General features: G+C 49.9%; 1 pseudogene; it reads left to right on the top strand.

Annotated features, from left to right (window-relative positions):
- The first annotated feature begins 1,195 nt into the window (after positions 1-1,195).
- Positions 1,196-13,615, top strand: part of LOC120679959 — a 39,504-nt pseudogene continuing 27,084 nt past the window's right edge.

The following is a 13,615-nucleotide window of genomic DNA, read 5'->3' as shown; positions in this document are numbered from 1 at the left end:
CAGCACAATGCTAGCTCGGTGCGGGTGCGGGTGCGGGTGCGTCAGGGTCGGGGAACTGGGAGGCGGCCGTGCAGACGCACTAGCGTACAACCGGCTGATACGTAGTCTTTACCTATATATAATATCTATGCACACACATATGTATTATATTGGATCAAAATCTCTTATTTTCGGCTTATAACTCAACCCAACGCGTCTTAGAGCATTGCCCTCCTCAGCCCTCCATGTTTTCCACTCGAGCAAGCTCACTGGCCATAGCTGACAACCCACATCTACCACCCCGCCCGGCTAATTCATCCACGCTAGAGAAGCATTGACACAGACACTGCCACCTCCCGCTGTTGAGCGAGACCCCATCGGAGCTCACGCGTCATGTCCTTTCTTCCCCTAAACCCTTTAGCTATGCTTCTTATCATTATTTGTGTCGTTGTTGCCATATGAATATGACAAGCTTCTGCCATAGCCATTATCAGATTCTTTCTGCTCGCCGAGCTTCGCGGCAACCTCCATTGCCACGAGCGACCACCCCACACCGAGTTCCCACCTCCGCGCCGCCACAACCTTAATCCTCCCTAAATCCGCATTAAATTTTAATTCAAAAGTTTATTAAATTAAACATTCATAAGTAATATTTAATATATTTCAAAATTGATCAAAAAGAACCTGATTTGAAATAAAAACCAAATGAAATTCATGGTTCATGATAATTGACCGAAAAGAACACGGTTTTGGAAATTGGGGAGAAAGATAGAGGGTAGGAGACAATTTTTTACAAGCCATTAAAAAAATTTCTAATTCCATTCGTACCATTAAAATTGTTCTCGCTCACAACCAGCCATCAACCCATTCTACAGTCGACCGTGAGTTCCCAACCTCACGGTCGATTCAACTCCCACTCCCATCCCACTTGCTCTTGCCATCTCTCCTTTCTCTTTTCCCCTTTCTCACCCCCCTCCATTTTCTCCGGAGGAGGTGCCCTCCAGCGCCGCGCCCGCCACCTTGGCCCGGCCGCGCCTGCCGCGGCCTCTCCACCGCCCGGCTCTGGCTACCCCTACGGCCCCGGCGCCGGGCGAGCTGGAGGCTACGGCGCCTCGCCGCCGTTCAGCTCTTCCCCCACCCCCTCCGCCCCACCCTACGGCGACAAGCCCCCCAAGGAAGGCAAGACCTCCTCCTCTTCCTCCTCCTCCTCCTCCTCCGCGCCGCCCTACTACGGCGCCCCGTCCTCCTCCCAGCCCTACGGCGGCGGCGGCGGCGGAGGCTACGGAGGTGCTCACATAAAACCCGAGGAGATGCTGGCCATGTTCCCCAAACTCCCCAAGCAATTTCCATTTCTACCACCACTCTTCTCCTCGCAGCGCGCACCAACCAGCCGCCGCCTACTACCACTCCGCCTCCTCATGGCCTCCCCCACGGCCGGCGACGCCCCCTCGTGGCGCCCGCGCCGGCGGCCGGCGCGACGGACGCGACCCTCGCCGCCGCGACCGCAGTGCCGGATCCGGACGCGGAGTTCGGGTTCCAGCGCCCGGAGGTCGGGAAGGAGAATCTGGCCGGGACGGTGGGGTTCCACGAGCGCCACGTGTTCCTCTGTTACAAGGGCCCGGAGGTGTGGCCGTCCCACCTCAAGGCCGCCGAGTCCGACCGCCTCCCCCGCCTCCTCGCCACCGCAATCAAGGCCCGCAAACCAAACCTGAAGAAGACCGTGAGCATCTGTCTTTTCTCCGCGTGGTTTTTGTTCTGCTCTGGAGTTTGCTGGTTATGTACTGTGATTTGGTGTTTGTTACGTATTTGGTTAGATTTTTGGTAGTTGATTTTTGCTGGAAGTGCGAACTGGAAGCTGGTGATTTTGATTTTGAGCGTAGTTTTGTCAAGTGTTCAACTAGCTCGAGCTATCTGGTGATTTATTGTAGTTTCGTTTATGACTTTGTCTGCATATGGCAAGGCTAGTTCATGTGGGGGTTTTATAGTCCTTGCTCACTGATGAGTCGATTTATTTAGTGCTTTGGCGGATGTGTTGTTTGCTTGTTATTATGATTTTCGTTTGTGAACTAGCCATAGAATCTGGATGGATCTATCTTTATGTAGCTTAGCGATGTTGATATTTTGATGCTTTATGCTAGTTCTAAGTGCAATTTATTGTCTGCATCTAGAATGCCTTGGTTCTTTTCGCCTCATTTGTAGCTAGGGAATTGATGAAGATTTGCTCTTATTGATATATTAGTATATTCTGTTCGGTATTTGAATCGTGGCCTGGGGTTTGAGCTTGGCATATGATTGACTTTGTTCTAGATTTAGTTGCAGACTTGCAGTTTGGCGCTTTTGCTTTCAATTTATATGTTCTGGTTTTGGTTAAGTGGACACAAGTGCCCATGAATTATTTGATTTAACACACCCATCTGCCAATTTGGATGGTGCTTACATGTTTTGTATCCATTTTGGTATTCAGATCCTAACATTTAAAATGTATTTGCACATGAAACTTATATGGCCCCTCTGTATGGTTATTTGCTGATTTTATGGTTCCTTCTGGATCCTTGTCATGAATCGTGTTTTAGTAGTTTCTGTAGGACACCTGAAACGTGCTTTGCGCATTTTTGGACATGGCCCAGGAATTCACTTGAACACTAGTGAGCTCTGCGAGTCTAGATTTTCATTCTGGTTTAGTTTTTATTCGCTAACTCTATATGTTCTTTGTTTTTTAAAAAAAGTTCGCTGCCAGGAAAAGGTTGTAATTGAATTCAGTAGGTTTTTGCTAATAAATTTTGTTTATTGCTAATGACTGGTATATTCTACCATGACACAGACCAAATTGACCATCTGTGAAGGAGAAGATGGCACTGAGTCATCTAATGGAGATGTGTTGATCTTTCCAGATATGATCAGATACAAGTAAGCTGCAAGCCTTCTAACCAATAAGCTTTTTAGGCTTTTAAAGCCAACTGCTTCTTATTTTTCAATCTGTAACATAATGCTTTGCAGAGGTCTGACTCATTTTGACGTCGACAACTTTGTTGAAGAAGTACTTGTGAAGGATACTGAGTGGCTTCCTGGATCTCCTGAGGCTATCAGCGAGTCCTATGTCTTTGTTTGCTGCGATGCAAGCAGGGACAAAAGTCAAAGGTGTGGTGTTTGTGGACCTGCTTTGATTAAAAGGTTCAAGGAAGAGATAAGTGGGTTGGGACTTGACAGTTAGGTGGCTGTCAGTGCATGCTCACACGTGGGAGGTCACAAGTATGCAGGGAAATGTCATCATTTTCAGGTCTGATGGCAAGGGAGAAGTGACTGGCCATTGGTAACGACTGTAACCGACGTAACATTAACTCGTCATTCCCTCTGCATTGTGCGATTTTTCTTTTGCAGATGCATATTCTTGCTTTCTTATAATCCAATTCATTCTTACTACATATTACTATTCTAGGTACGGCTATGTTGTTTCTGATGATGTGCCTGTCTTGTTGCATAAACATATTGGACAAGGAGAAATTGTGGACCACCTGTGGAGGTATGCTCCTCGAACTGTTGCTGTACTCATTTCTTTACACCATGGGTTGAGAACTTGAATGGTTGGGATGTTTTTACATATCATTTATATCATATGACGTAGAGTCATGAATGACTAGAAACATGACAATTGCCAGCCTATTATATATTTCTTTTTTTATCCTAGGAACTGCATGCTTTATGCAAACATGTGTTACAGATTAGCGTCCTAGATTGATTGCAGTCTTAAAGTATTACTGTTAGTAATCTAATAGATCTTTTTAGCAATTAAATTAGTTTGAACATATATCATAATAATGTTTATTGTTGGAGTCTTCATTTGATTCATTTGTCGTGCATTAAACTAAATTGGTTCAAGACAATGAACTATTTGCAATCATGAAGTTGTGTTCTTGTATAATGGATTTTTTGTTCAGGCATGCTCATGGACATGAAGATGATTTCCTATATTATCTCATTTGTATTTCAAGTCCTTACTAAATTATATATTCTTCTTGGCCTGAGTTTATCAAGAATTTCCAACTGATTAGGGTGACTAACTGATTAGGGTCAGTCACGTCTACCTGCCATACTCGGCCCAATTGATTAGGGCCAATCACATCAACTTGCCATACTTTGGCCCAACTGATTAGGGCCAGTCACGTCAACTTGTCATACTTGACCCAACTGATTAGGGCTAGTCACGTCATCCTAGGCCCAACTGATTAGGGCCAATCATGTCATCTTGCCATACCCGGCCCAACCAGTTAGGGTGATCTGGGTTTTAGAGTTTGACTCTGTTACCATATGTTTGGAATTTTAGTATATATATAAAGGTTGACTTGTCATACTAGGCCCAACTGATTAGGGTCAATCACGTCCACCCTTCAAACTCCCCCACCCCCAAACCCCTCACACACACACTCACATGTTTTTATATTTTTTCAATCCATTAGATTTGCATGGAGAAGTTCTGCAAAGGCAAACTAATTGCTTTCTTTTCCAATATATCTTTCCTTTTTTGGACAAGTTTATGTAATATGAGTAATTTTCTATAAATTTTTCCTATAAAAAGATTTCCATCTAATAATTTTTTCACTATCTGCAATTTTTTGAAAACCTTTTTCATATCTAAAGTTTTTCGTATCTATCTGAACTAACAAAGTTCGCCATGTGCATTCTTTTTTTTCTTGAAAACTTTTTTCAATCCATTAGTTTGCATGGACCAGTTCTGCAAATGCAAAGTAATTGTTGTCTTCTCTAATATATATATATATATATATATATATATATATATTTATCTATTTATTTATTTATTTATTTATTTTATGGACATGTTTATGTAATATATGAGTAATTTTCTATAAATTTTTTCCTGTAAAAAGATATACATATAATTATTTTTTTCACTTTATCTGATTTTTTATTGAAAACTTTTTTCCATACCTAAATTTCTTCGTATTTATCTGGACAAACAAAGTTTCCATTTTGCAGTCTTTTTTTCCTGAAAACTTTTTTCCATTTGCACTAACTTTTTTCAACTTTTTAGTATATATCAAGGTTGAGATGCCATACTTGTGTCCAACTGATTAAGGCCAATCACATCCACCTGCCATACTCGGTCCAACTGATTAGGGCCCGTTATTTTCAAACCAGTCATACTCGTCCCAACTGATTAGGCCTAGTCACGTCAACCTGTCATACTTGGCCCAACTGATTAGGGCCATTCACATCATTCTGCCACACTCGGCCCAACTGATTAGGGTCATTCACATCATCCTGCCATACTCGTCCCAACCAGTTAGGGTGGTCTGGGTTTCAGGGTTCCACTCCATCACCATATAATTTGCCTACCGGGTTTTTAGTATATATCTGAAGCGTCCCCTCATAAGAGAAGACTTAAATGTGATACAAAACACCAGTCCCAGGAGGCTGATGCCACATTTATTACATCAGATGGTTCAAAACCGTACAAACCTTGGAGGACACTCGATACAGATAATGATAATAATTAACCAAGCTACAACATAACACCAGACCACAAACCACATGGGGTCTAGCACGGGCTCAGAGTATTGCGACAGCGGAGGCATCTCAACAGGGACGGTTCCACAGGCAAGGTTGGGTGTAGAACGATAACCCTACTCAGCGTCGTCTGGCACGAAGTCTGGGTCTTCTTCTGTAAAAAGTAAGAGTGGGGTGAGTACAAACGTACTCAGAAAGTCCAACCACACCCATGGAGGGGGGTTACATCAGAATAACATGCATAGGTAAATCAAGGATAAGGTTGCGGTTCAGTTTGCAGAAAAAGATATTTTATGCAGAGGTCTATTTAACAGAAAACCTTTTTGAAATCGGTTTTTGAAGTAACACGGAGTTCAAGTTTTAAACTGCTACCAGACTCCCCGTCCGTCGTAGCACATGGCACAACTGCCGGACACAAATCCAAAACAACTCACACCGGCCCATCCCAAGAAACACTAGTTATGTGACCACACCGTAACTCGCCCAATACCGTGGGCACGGCTATTCGAATAGATTCTTAACTCTGCAGAGGTGTGCAACTTTACCCACAAGTAGGATACCACAACTCGAACACCGTCGTGTCGGTGTAGATCCCAACATAGCCATTACCCACCTTAGCTAAGCCTGACTAGCCATCATGAGATTCACCAAGGGGTCATCGACCTAACTCTGAGGTATAACCGGGGTATAAGTCACACTGAGCATATCCCTTCTCCTTGGTCACCCGTTGCTCTCTGCCCTCCTGATGGCTATCACACCAACTAGTGGGATTTATGCTACGTCGTTGCCCATACAACGGTCGAGTGGTTTGCACGATAGTGGAGTTAGGTGAGATGACACACCAACTCGGTCCTTAGACACGACAAGATGGATATCTCCCTCCTTTGCCCTGCCATAACGGCACGAGCACACCAAATGGCAAATCCGTATAAATGCCATCCATCCCGTCAAGACTTTCTTTACAAAAACACCACATTTATCCCATCCCACATGCACACATTTTCTTTATAAATAGTATTATGAGTAAAGTCCTAGCGTTCTAGTATCAATTAACGTCCAAGCAAAATCAGACATTAATCTAGGTGGTCAAGGAATGGTCATCACAGATCAAGGGGTAGCTATCCAACTGTGTTTTCATGCAAGCAAAACGTATGCAATTTTATAAAACAGGCCATTGGGTTGTGTTTATAAAAACTAGGACAGAAACATGCATCAAAGGATGGGATTGAACTTGCCGTCTTCGTAGCCTTCGGGGAAGTCTTGTCCTTCGGGCTCGGGGTCGTGGAACTGATCCTCGTTCCTTTGCTCGCAGTACTGCTCGTTGATGGGCTCTCCTTCGTTCACTCCGTGGTCTACGACGCAAACAAACAAGCACACAATCAAGACATAGAAATAAAAGTTTTATCGATGAGCTCAAATCGGGAACACATAAAATATGGAGCATGGAGTAAGGTTTTCGAGTGGATTCCTGATGGTAGGGCTGAAACTGAGTTAAGAGATACTTGGTAAAGTTTCGGGTTGATCAGAGGTTGTTTGGTTCATGAAATAATAGGTTAATCAAAGGTTTAGGAGTTAATAATGATATAGGGACCTATTTGTAATTATATTTTGGGAAGGCAAGGGCTTGGTTCGTATTTTAGAAACTTCTTGGGTTATTCAAAAAAAAGTCAGGGGCTTGATTATAAATGTTTTCTCATGAGAGAAGGGTTTACTTCGAATTATGTTAAAGGAGGGGTTCTATTTGCAAAAGCATCAAGAGGTGGAAGGGCTCTTAAGGAAATAAAAGAAAAGGGGGGGGGGTTTTGGGCATAATTGCCCTTCTTCTTCCCCCTCCTCGCGACCAGAACAGGGGAGAGGGGGGCGGCGCCTGGCGCCGGCGATTCGGCGGCGTGGGGGCTTGGCGGCGGCTCGGAGTAGGGGAAAAAGGGATGGTGGGATGTGGGGGATTGATTCCCCCGCTCACCTCGGCTCGGGGCGTAGCGAGGAGGCGGGCCAGCGTGGGCAGGCGGTGGCGGCACTAGCGGCGTGCGGTGGCAGCGCTGTGAGGTGTGAGGTGAGGCGGTGGTGGCCGGGGAGGCTTGGGTGTGGAGGAGCGGCGCCGGTGGGGGCCTTTTATAGCCGATGTAGGTCGGTTGGGGGGGGGCGTGGCCAGTGGCCGCGGCGTGGTCACCCGGCGAGCTCCGCGGGCTCCATTAATGGCGATTGGCGGCTTGATTCGCGGCGTACAGGGGCGACAAGACCGCTTGGCAGCGGCGAGCGGCGCGCCGGCCACTGTGGCACGTGGGGTGGGCCGGGCACCTGTGCGCGTCGCCAAGCGGCGTGAGCGGCGAGGCGGCGGCCTGGCGGTGGCGCAAGCGGCGAGCGGCGCGGCGGCTGGCCCGGCCGCGTGGAGCACGCATGGTACGGGCGTGCGAGCGGGGCGTGTCGTGGCGCGCGCAGGCGACAGCGTGGCGTGGCACGCCGGGGCTCAGTGCACGCGAGCAAGTCTGGCAGCGCTCGCGCGGCGGGGCAGGCGAACTGGGCCGAGGCGCGTGCGGTGGCGGGCTGAGCAGCGGGCGGCGCGACGGTGCACGTGGGCACGCACGCGGGCGGAGCCGTGGTCAGAGCAGAGCGTCAGCGGCGGGTTTGGCGCGGCTCGGGCGCGGCGAGCGCTTGGCCCAGGGACGGCTTGGCACGGCGCGGTGCACGGCCGGGGAGGCGTGCGCGGGAGGGGGCGGTCGGGAGCGGGGTGCTCGGAGCGGGAGGCGGGGTGCGGCTCGGGGGCGAGCGGGGGAGGGAGCCGGCCTGGCGGGTCTCGGGGCAAGCGGGAGCGAGGCAGAGGAGGGAGAAAGGAAGGAGGGTAGAGAGAGAAAAGAAAAAGGAAAAAGAGAAAAGGGGAAAAAGAAATGGAAAAGAAAAAGAAAAAGAAATAGAGGAAAAGAAAATGGGAGGGAGGGAAAGGAAAAGGAGGGAGGGGGGGCGGTGCGCGCCAGCGGCGACTGCGGCCGCGGTCGGCCACGTGGGTGCGGGCCACGGGAGATGGGGCACGCGGTCAGGAGGGGGAAAGGAAAAAGGAGAGAAGGGAAAAGAGGGGGCGGGATTCGCGGTGGCCGGTCACGACGCGTCGCGTTGGATGGGAAAGAGATGGGACGTGGATTGAATTCGGGTGTCGGGTTGTTCGGGAGAGGCTCTGGGGATTAGGGTTCAGGGTTTGAGTCGAGCTCAACGACAAAAACAACTTTAGCGCATGATTTATTTTGGTGAGTTTTCGGGATGTTACAATATCAATGTTGACCTGCCATATTCGCCCCAACTGATTAGGGCCAATCACGCCCATCTCACACTCGTCTCAACTAATTAGGGCCAATCACGCCCATCTGTCATACTCGACCCAACTGATTAGGGATAGTCACGTCCATCTGCCACAGTCGACCCAACTGATTAGGGCATGTCACGTCCATTTGCCATAATCGAACCAACTGATTAGGTCCAGTCACGTATATCTACATACCCGACACAACTGATTAGGGCCAGTGATGTTCATCTGCCATACTCGACCCAACTGATTAGGGCTAGTCACGTCCATCTGCCATACTCGAACCAACTTATTAGGGCCAGTCACATCTATCTACACACCCGGCCCAACTGATTAGGGCCAGTCACGTCCATCTACCATACTCGACCCAACTGATTAGGGCCAGTCACGTCCATCTGCCATACTCGACCCAACTGATTAGGGCCAGTCCATTTGCCATACTCGACCCAACTGATTAGGGTCAGTCAAGTCCATCTGCCATACTCGGCCCAACTGATTAGGGCCAGTCACATCTACCTACCATACTCAACCCAACTGATTAGGGCTAGTCACATCCATCTGTCATACTCGACCCAACTGATTAGAGCCGTTCATGTCCATCTTCCGTACTCGAACCAACTGATTAGGGCTAGTCACATCCATCTGCCATACTTGAACCAACTGATTAGGGCTAGTCACGTGTATCTACCATACCCGACCAAACTGATTAGGGCCAGTCACGCCCATTTGCCATACTCGACCCAACTGATTAGGGCCAGTCACGTCCATCTGCCATACTCGACCCAACTGATTAGGGCCAGTCATGTCCATCAGCCATACTCGACCCAACTGATTACGGCCAGTCACGTCCATCTGCCATACTCCACCCAACTGATTAGGGCCAGTCACATCCATCTACCATACTCGACCCAACTGATTAGGGCCAGTCACGTCCATCTGTCATCCTCGACCCAACTAATTAGGGCCATTCATGTCCATCTTCCATACTCGAACCAACTGATTAGGGCTAGTCACGTCCATCTGCCATACTCGAACCAACTGATTAGGGCTAGTCACGTATATCTACCATACCCGACCAAACTGATTAGGGCCAGTCACGTCCATCTGCCATACTCGACCCAACTGATTAGGGCCAGTCACGTCCATCTACCATACTCAACCCAACCGATTAGGGCCAGTCACGTCCATCTGCCATACTCGACCCAATCGATTAGGGCCAGTCGCGTCTATCTACCGTACCCGACCCAACCGATTAGGGCCAATCACGTACACCTACCATACTCGACCCAAACTAATTAGGGCCAATCACGTGCACCTGCCATAATTGGGCCAACTGATTAGGGCCAGTCATTTTCAACCACTCATACTCAAAAAGTTTATTTCATATTTTTTTATATCAAATTTTTTTCTTTTCGAATATTTCCACAATGAACATTTTCTTTTATTTTGAATTTTTGTTCTCAAATAATGTTTCTAAATATTTTTCTTTTCAAAAATTTTCATCACAAATTTTGTTTCCAAAACTTTTCAAGATGAAGTTTTTATGTTTCTTTGGACTTGTGCTCTCAGTGTTTGGCCCCAAAATTTATTTACTTTTTATTTTGAATTTAATTTTTTTCCTCCTATTTTTCTTATCTCCATTTTTGTAATCAAATGAAGTCTTTTTTTCTAAAAAGTTTCCTAGATAAATGTTTTATAAAAACGTTACTAGGGAAGTTTTATATGAAAAAATTATTTAGAAAAGTCGTCTATATAAGTTACTAATAGGGTTTCGCCATGCCGGGGCGGGACCCCCATGGTTCCGCTCGTCATTGGGGAGGCAGGTTGTCGGTACCCCAGGACCGGGGTACCCCCTCTTGCTGTGTCTAGGCAAGGGTCTCGTAGTTATCCTTAACTACGCCCTGACGGCCGAACAGCCGGACCCCTGTGGTCCGGAGCCCTACTCTCCCGGCAAACGGCCCGGACCCTATTCCCGCTTGCGGAAGGTCCAGTGGTGCCACGTGTCCCGGAGGAGGTAGCCCTCAGCCAAAACAGCTGGGGGCCCCAGACCTCGCAGGGAGTACCGGACCCCCGCCGGGTCCCGGATCCCCATATACTATCCGACACCCCACCTGGGCTGGTCCGGAGCCCACACGTGTCCGCAGGTGTGGGCACGCGCGCGGAGCCGCATGGCTTCCACTGGAAGACTCGCCGACCTACCGCATTCAATGCGGTAGGCGAAAGTGAGCTCTGCCACAGCAGAGCCCGAGGCGGCTTTTGCCAGGTTGCACTATTGGTCTCGTGTACCAAGGTGCACAGTGCAGTCGTTGGCACCGCCCACGCCACATATGTCAGTCTACTATGCCAGTTGGACGTGACGGCTCGGCTTCGCCCATTATGACGCCTACACGGCAGCCTTGACAGACTACACCGCAAGCTACATTGCCCCAACGGGCGCCTCGCCGATGGGGCAAATAAAGACTCCCCTCGGTCAGAGAGTCTACAGGGCGATGAAGCTTATCCAGGAAGAGATTCTCAGCCGCTGTAGCTCCATAGAAGCTTTCTGCGCAGAATACTATACATCCACGTTAGACCCACCTGTCGGGGTCTGAACGCCTGTGACGCGTCCCCTTGGTCTATAAAAGGGAGACGCTTGCTAGAGGAAGATTCAAGTCCCGGCTGGGCAGAGGATAGACTCATTCATACTAAGAGCAATACATCTCACAGTGGACGTAGGGTATTACGCTCCGGTGGCCCGAACCACTCTAAACCTGAGTGTTCTTGCGTTCTTGCCCCCAAACTAGATCGGCCTAATCGCTTAGCACTTTCCCGAGTACTTTCCCTCTGGGATTAGGCGGGTGCGTTCCGCCACCCGGCAGTGGGTACCCCCAAAAGCCCACGACATTTGGCGCCGTCCGTGGGGAAGGTGCAGGCGTTGGCTAGATGTCCAGGCTTTTAAGGCTGAGCTCATCCTCTGCAACGTATTCGACGAGAAGATGAAGAGGGGCATGGCGTCACCAATGCCGCATGCCACGGCGCTGAGACGACGATGCCCTCGGTGCGGCGGCGCACGGCAGCGGCGCCTGCTGTGCGTCGCCACTACGACACCTCAGAGCTGGCGCGGCAGCGCGCAGCAGAAACACCTGTTGTGCGTCACCCTACAACACCTCTACGTTGGCTCAAGGTTTTCTCTCAAGCAACCACCAGGACTCCCCTGCGACGGCATGGCATCGGCTCAAGGCTTTCTCTCAATATGAAGCCTGGAGCCGACCGCTGTGGTCCGGGGGAAGTCTACAGTCGTCTCCTCCCTCGCCAGGACCGAGTCTCTCCCGGTGCTGCTGCAGACAGGATCCCGCCACCAGGCACGGGGGCCTAACGCCAGCACCAAGGTCAAGCCGGCAAACGACCACCCTTCTCCACGCTCCGTGCTCATCCAAATGAGCACCCAGCTCGTGATGAGCGATCATCGGGCTGGCTTTCGGCGGCAGATGGCGGCGGCTGGGCCACTCCCATTCAAAGCCAAAAATTCGTCTCCATCCTACCTAGGCATATGACAGTTCTTAGGAAGGGAAGGGCCCCCGACCTCCCGAGGTGATGCTGGATTATGTAGTTCAGGCACATCCAGGATGCCTTCGCCTCCGACGACTGTTGAGAACTCAAAGGTGGCAATTCCACTCCGGTTGGGAATATGCATGCCTTACAGAAGGCGGCCGTAGGTTACCCCTAGATAGGACTAAGAGAGTGCATCCTTGTAATAACATGGTGCCTGCGTGTGGTCCGGAGCGGTAAAGGTCCGCCCTTGTAAACCCGATCTCTGACTTCATCGCACAAACAGGCAACGCCAGCAAGTGGTCCAGAGCGGTAGAGGTCCGGCCTCGTAATCCCGACCTCTGATGTACACCACGATAACCACAATAAAGGAGAATTGCTTTCTCAGTCTTATCTGAACTTTACCTTGGTTACACTTATCCATTTTTGTTTAACTGTGTCTTTCTCCCAAACGGAGTCTTTTCTTTAGTTACTAACGATCCAAGTTGAGTTGCTGGCTTGTGGTCAGGTGGGGACACCCCTTCTAGCTGGAAGGAAGTTCGGACCCCTAGGGACCTGATCAGGAGAAGTGGTGCCCGTATCCTGGGGTAGAGAAGCTTCGCGTAGCTTAGCCTGGTAATGTACCCTAAGCCTATATACTTCACTACCCTGTTACGAGTCCCCTAGTATCCGAGACTGCTGTCCCTAGATGTCCCGGGCTCCTTTCTAGTATAAGGCCTGGTTTCCTACACCTTGCTGCAAGGTCCGGTGGCGTAATTCATGGGATTGTCAGCAATGACTCAAAGTCCACTCCGGTGGCCCACTCCGGCGGAGACCGCTCGCCACGGTCGACTCAAAGTCCACTCCGGTGGCCCGCTCCGGCGGAGACCGCTCGCCACGGTCTCTCAAAGTCCACTCCAGTAGCCCGCTCCGGCGGAGACCGCTCGCCACGGTCGACTTAAAGTCCGCTCCGGTGGCCCGCTCCGGCGGAGACCGCTCACCACGGTCGCTCAAAGTCCACTCTGGTGGCCCGCTCCGGCGGAGACCGCTCGCCACGGTCGACTCAAGTCCACTCCGGTGGCCCGCTTCGGTGGAGACCGCTCGCCACGGTCGCTCAAAGTCCACTCCGGTGGCCCGCTCCGGCGGAGACCGCTCGCCACGGTCGACTCAAGTCCACTCCGGTGGCATGCTCCAACGGAGACCGCTCGCCACGGTCACCTGGATCCAGGTACAGGGAAGTGGTGCATGCTCCCTGGGCGGTCCGAGGTCCGTGCAGCTGCTTAGGTTGGTTCCGTACCCTAAGTCTGCACC

This window comes from Panicum virgatum, chromosome 6N (genome assembly GCF_016808335.1).
Source record: "Panicum virgatum strain AP13 chromosome 6N, P.virgatum_v5, whole genome shotgun sequence".
Taxonomy (NCBI): Eukaryota; Viridiplantae; Streptophyta; class Magnoliopsida; order Poales; family Poaceae; genus Panicum; species Panicum virgatum.
The sequence above is the reverse complement of the archived record's forward strand: the minus strand, read 5'-3'. Positions and strand labels throughout refer to the sequence as shown.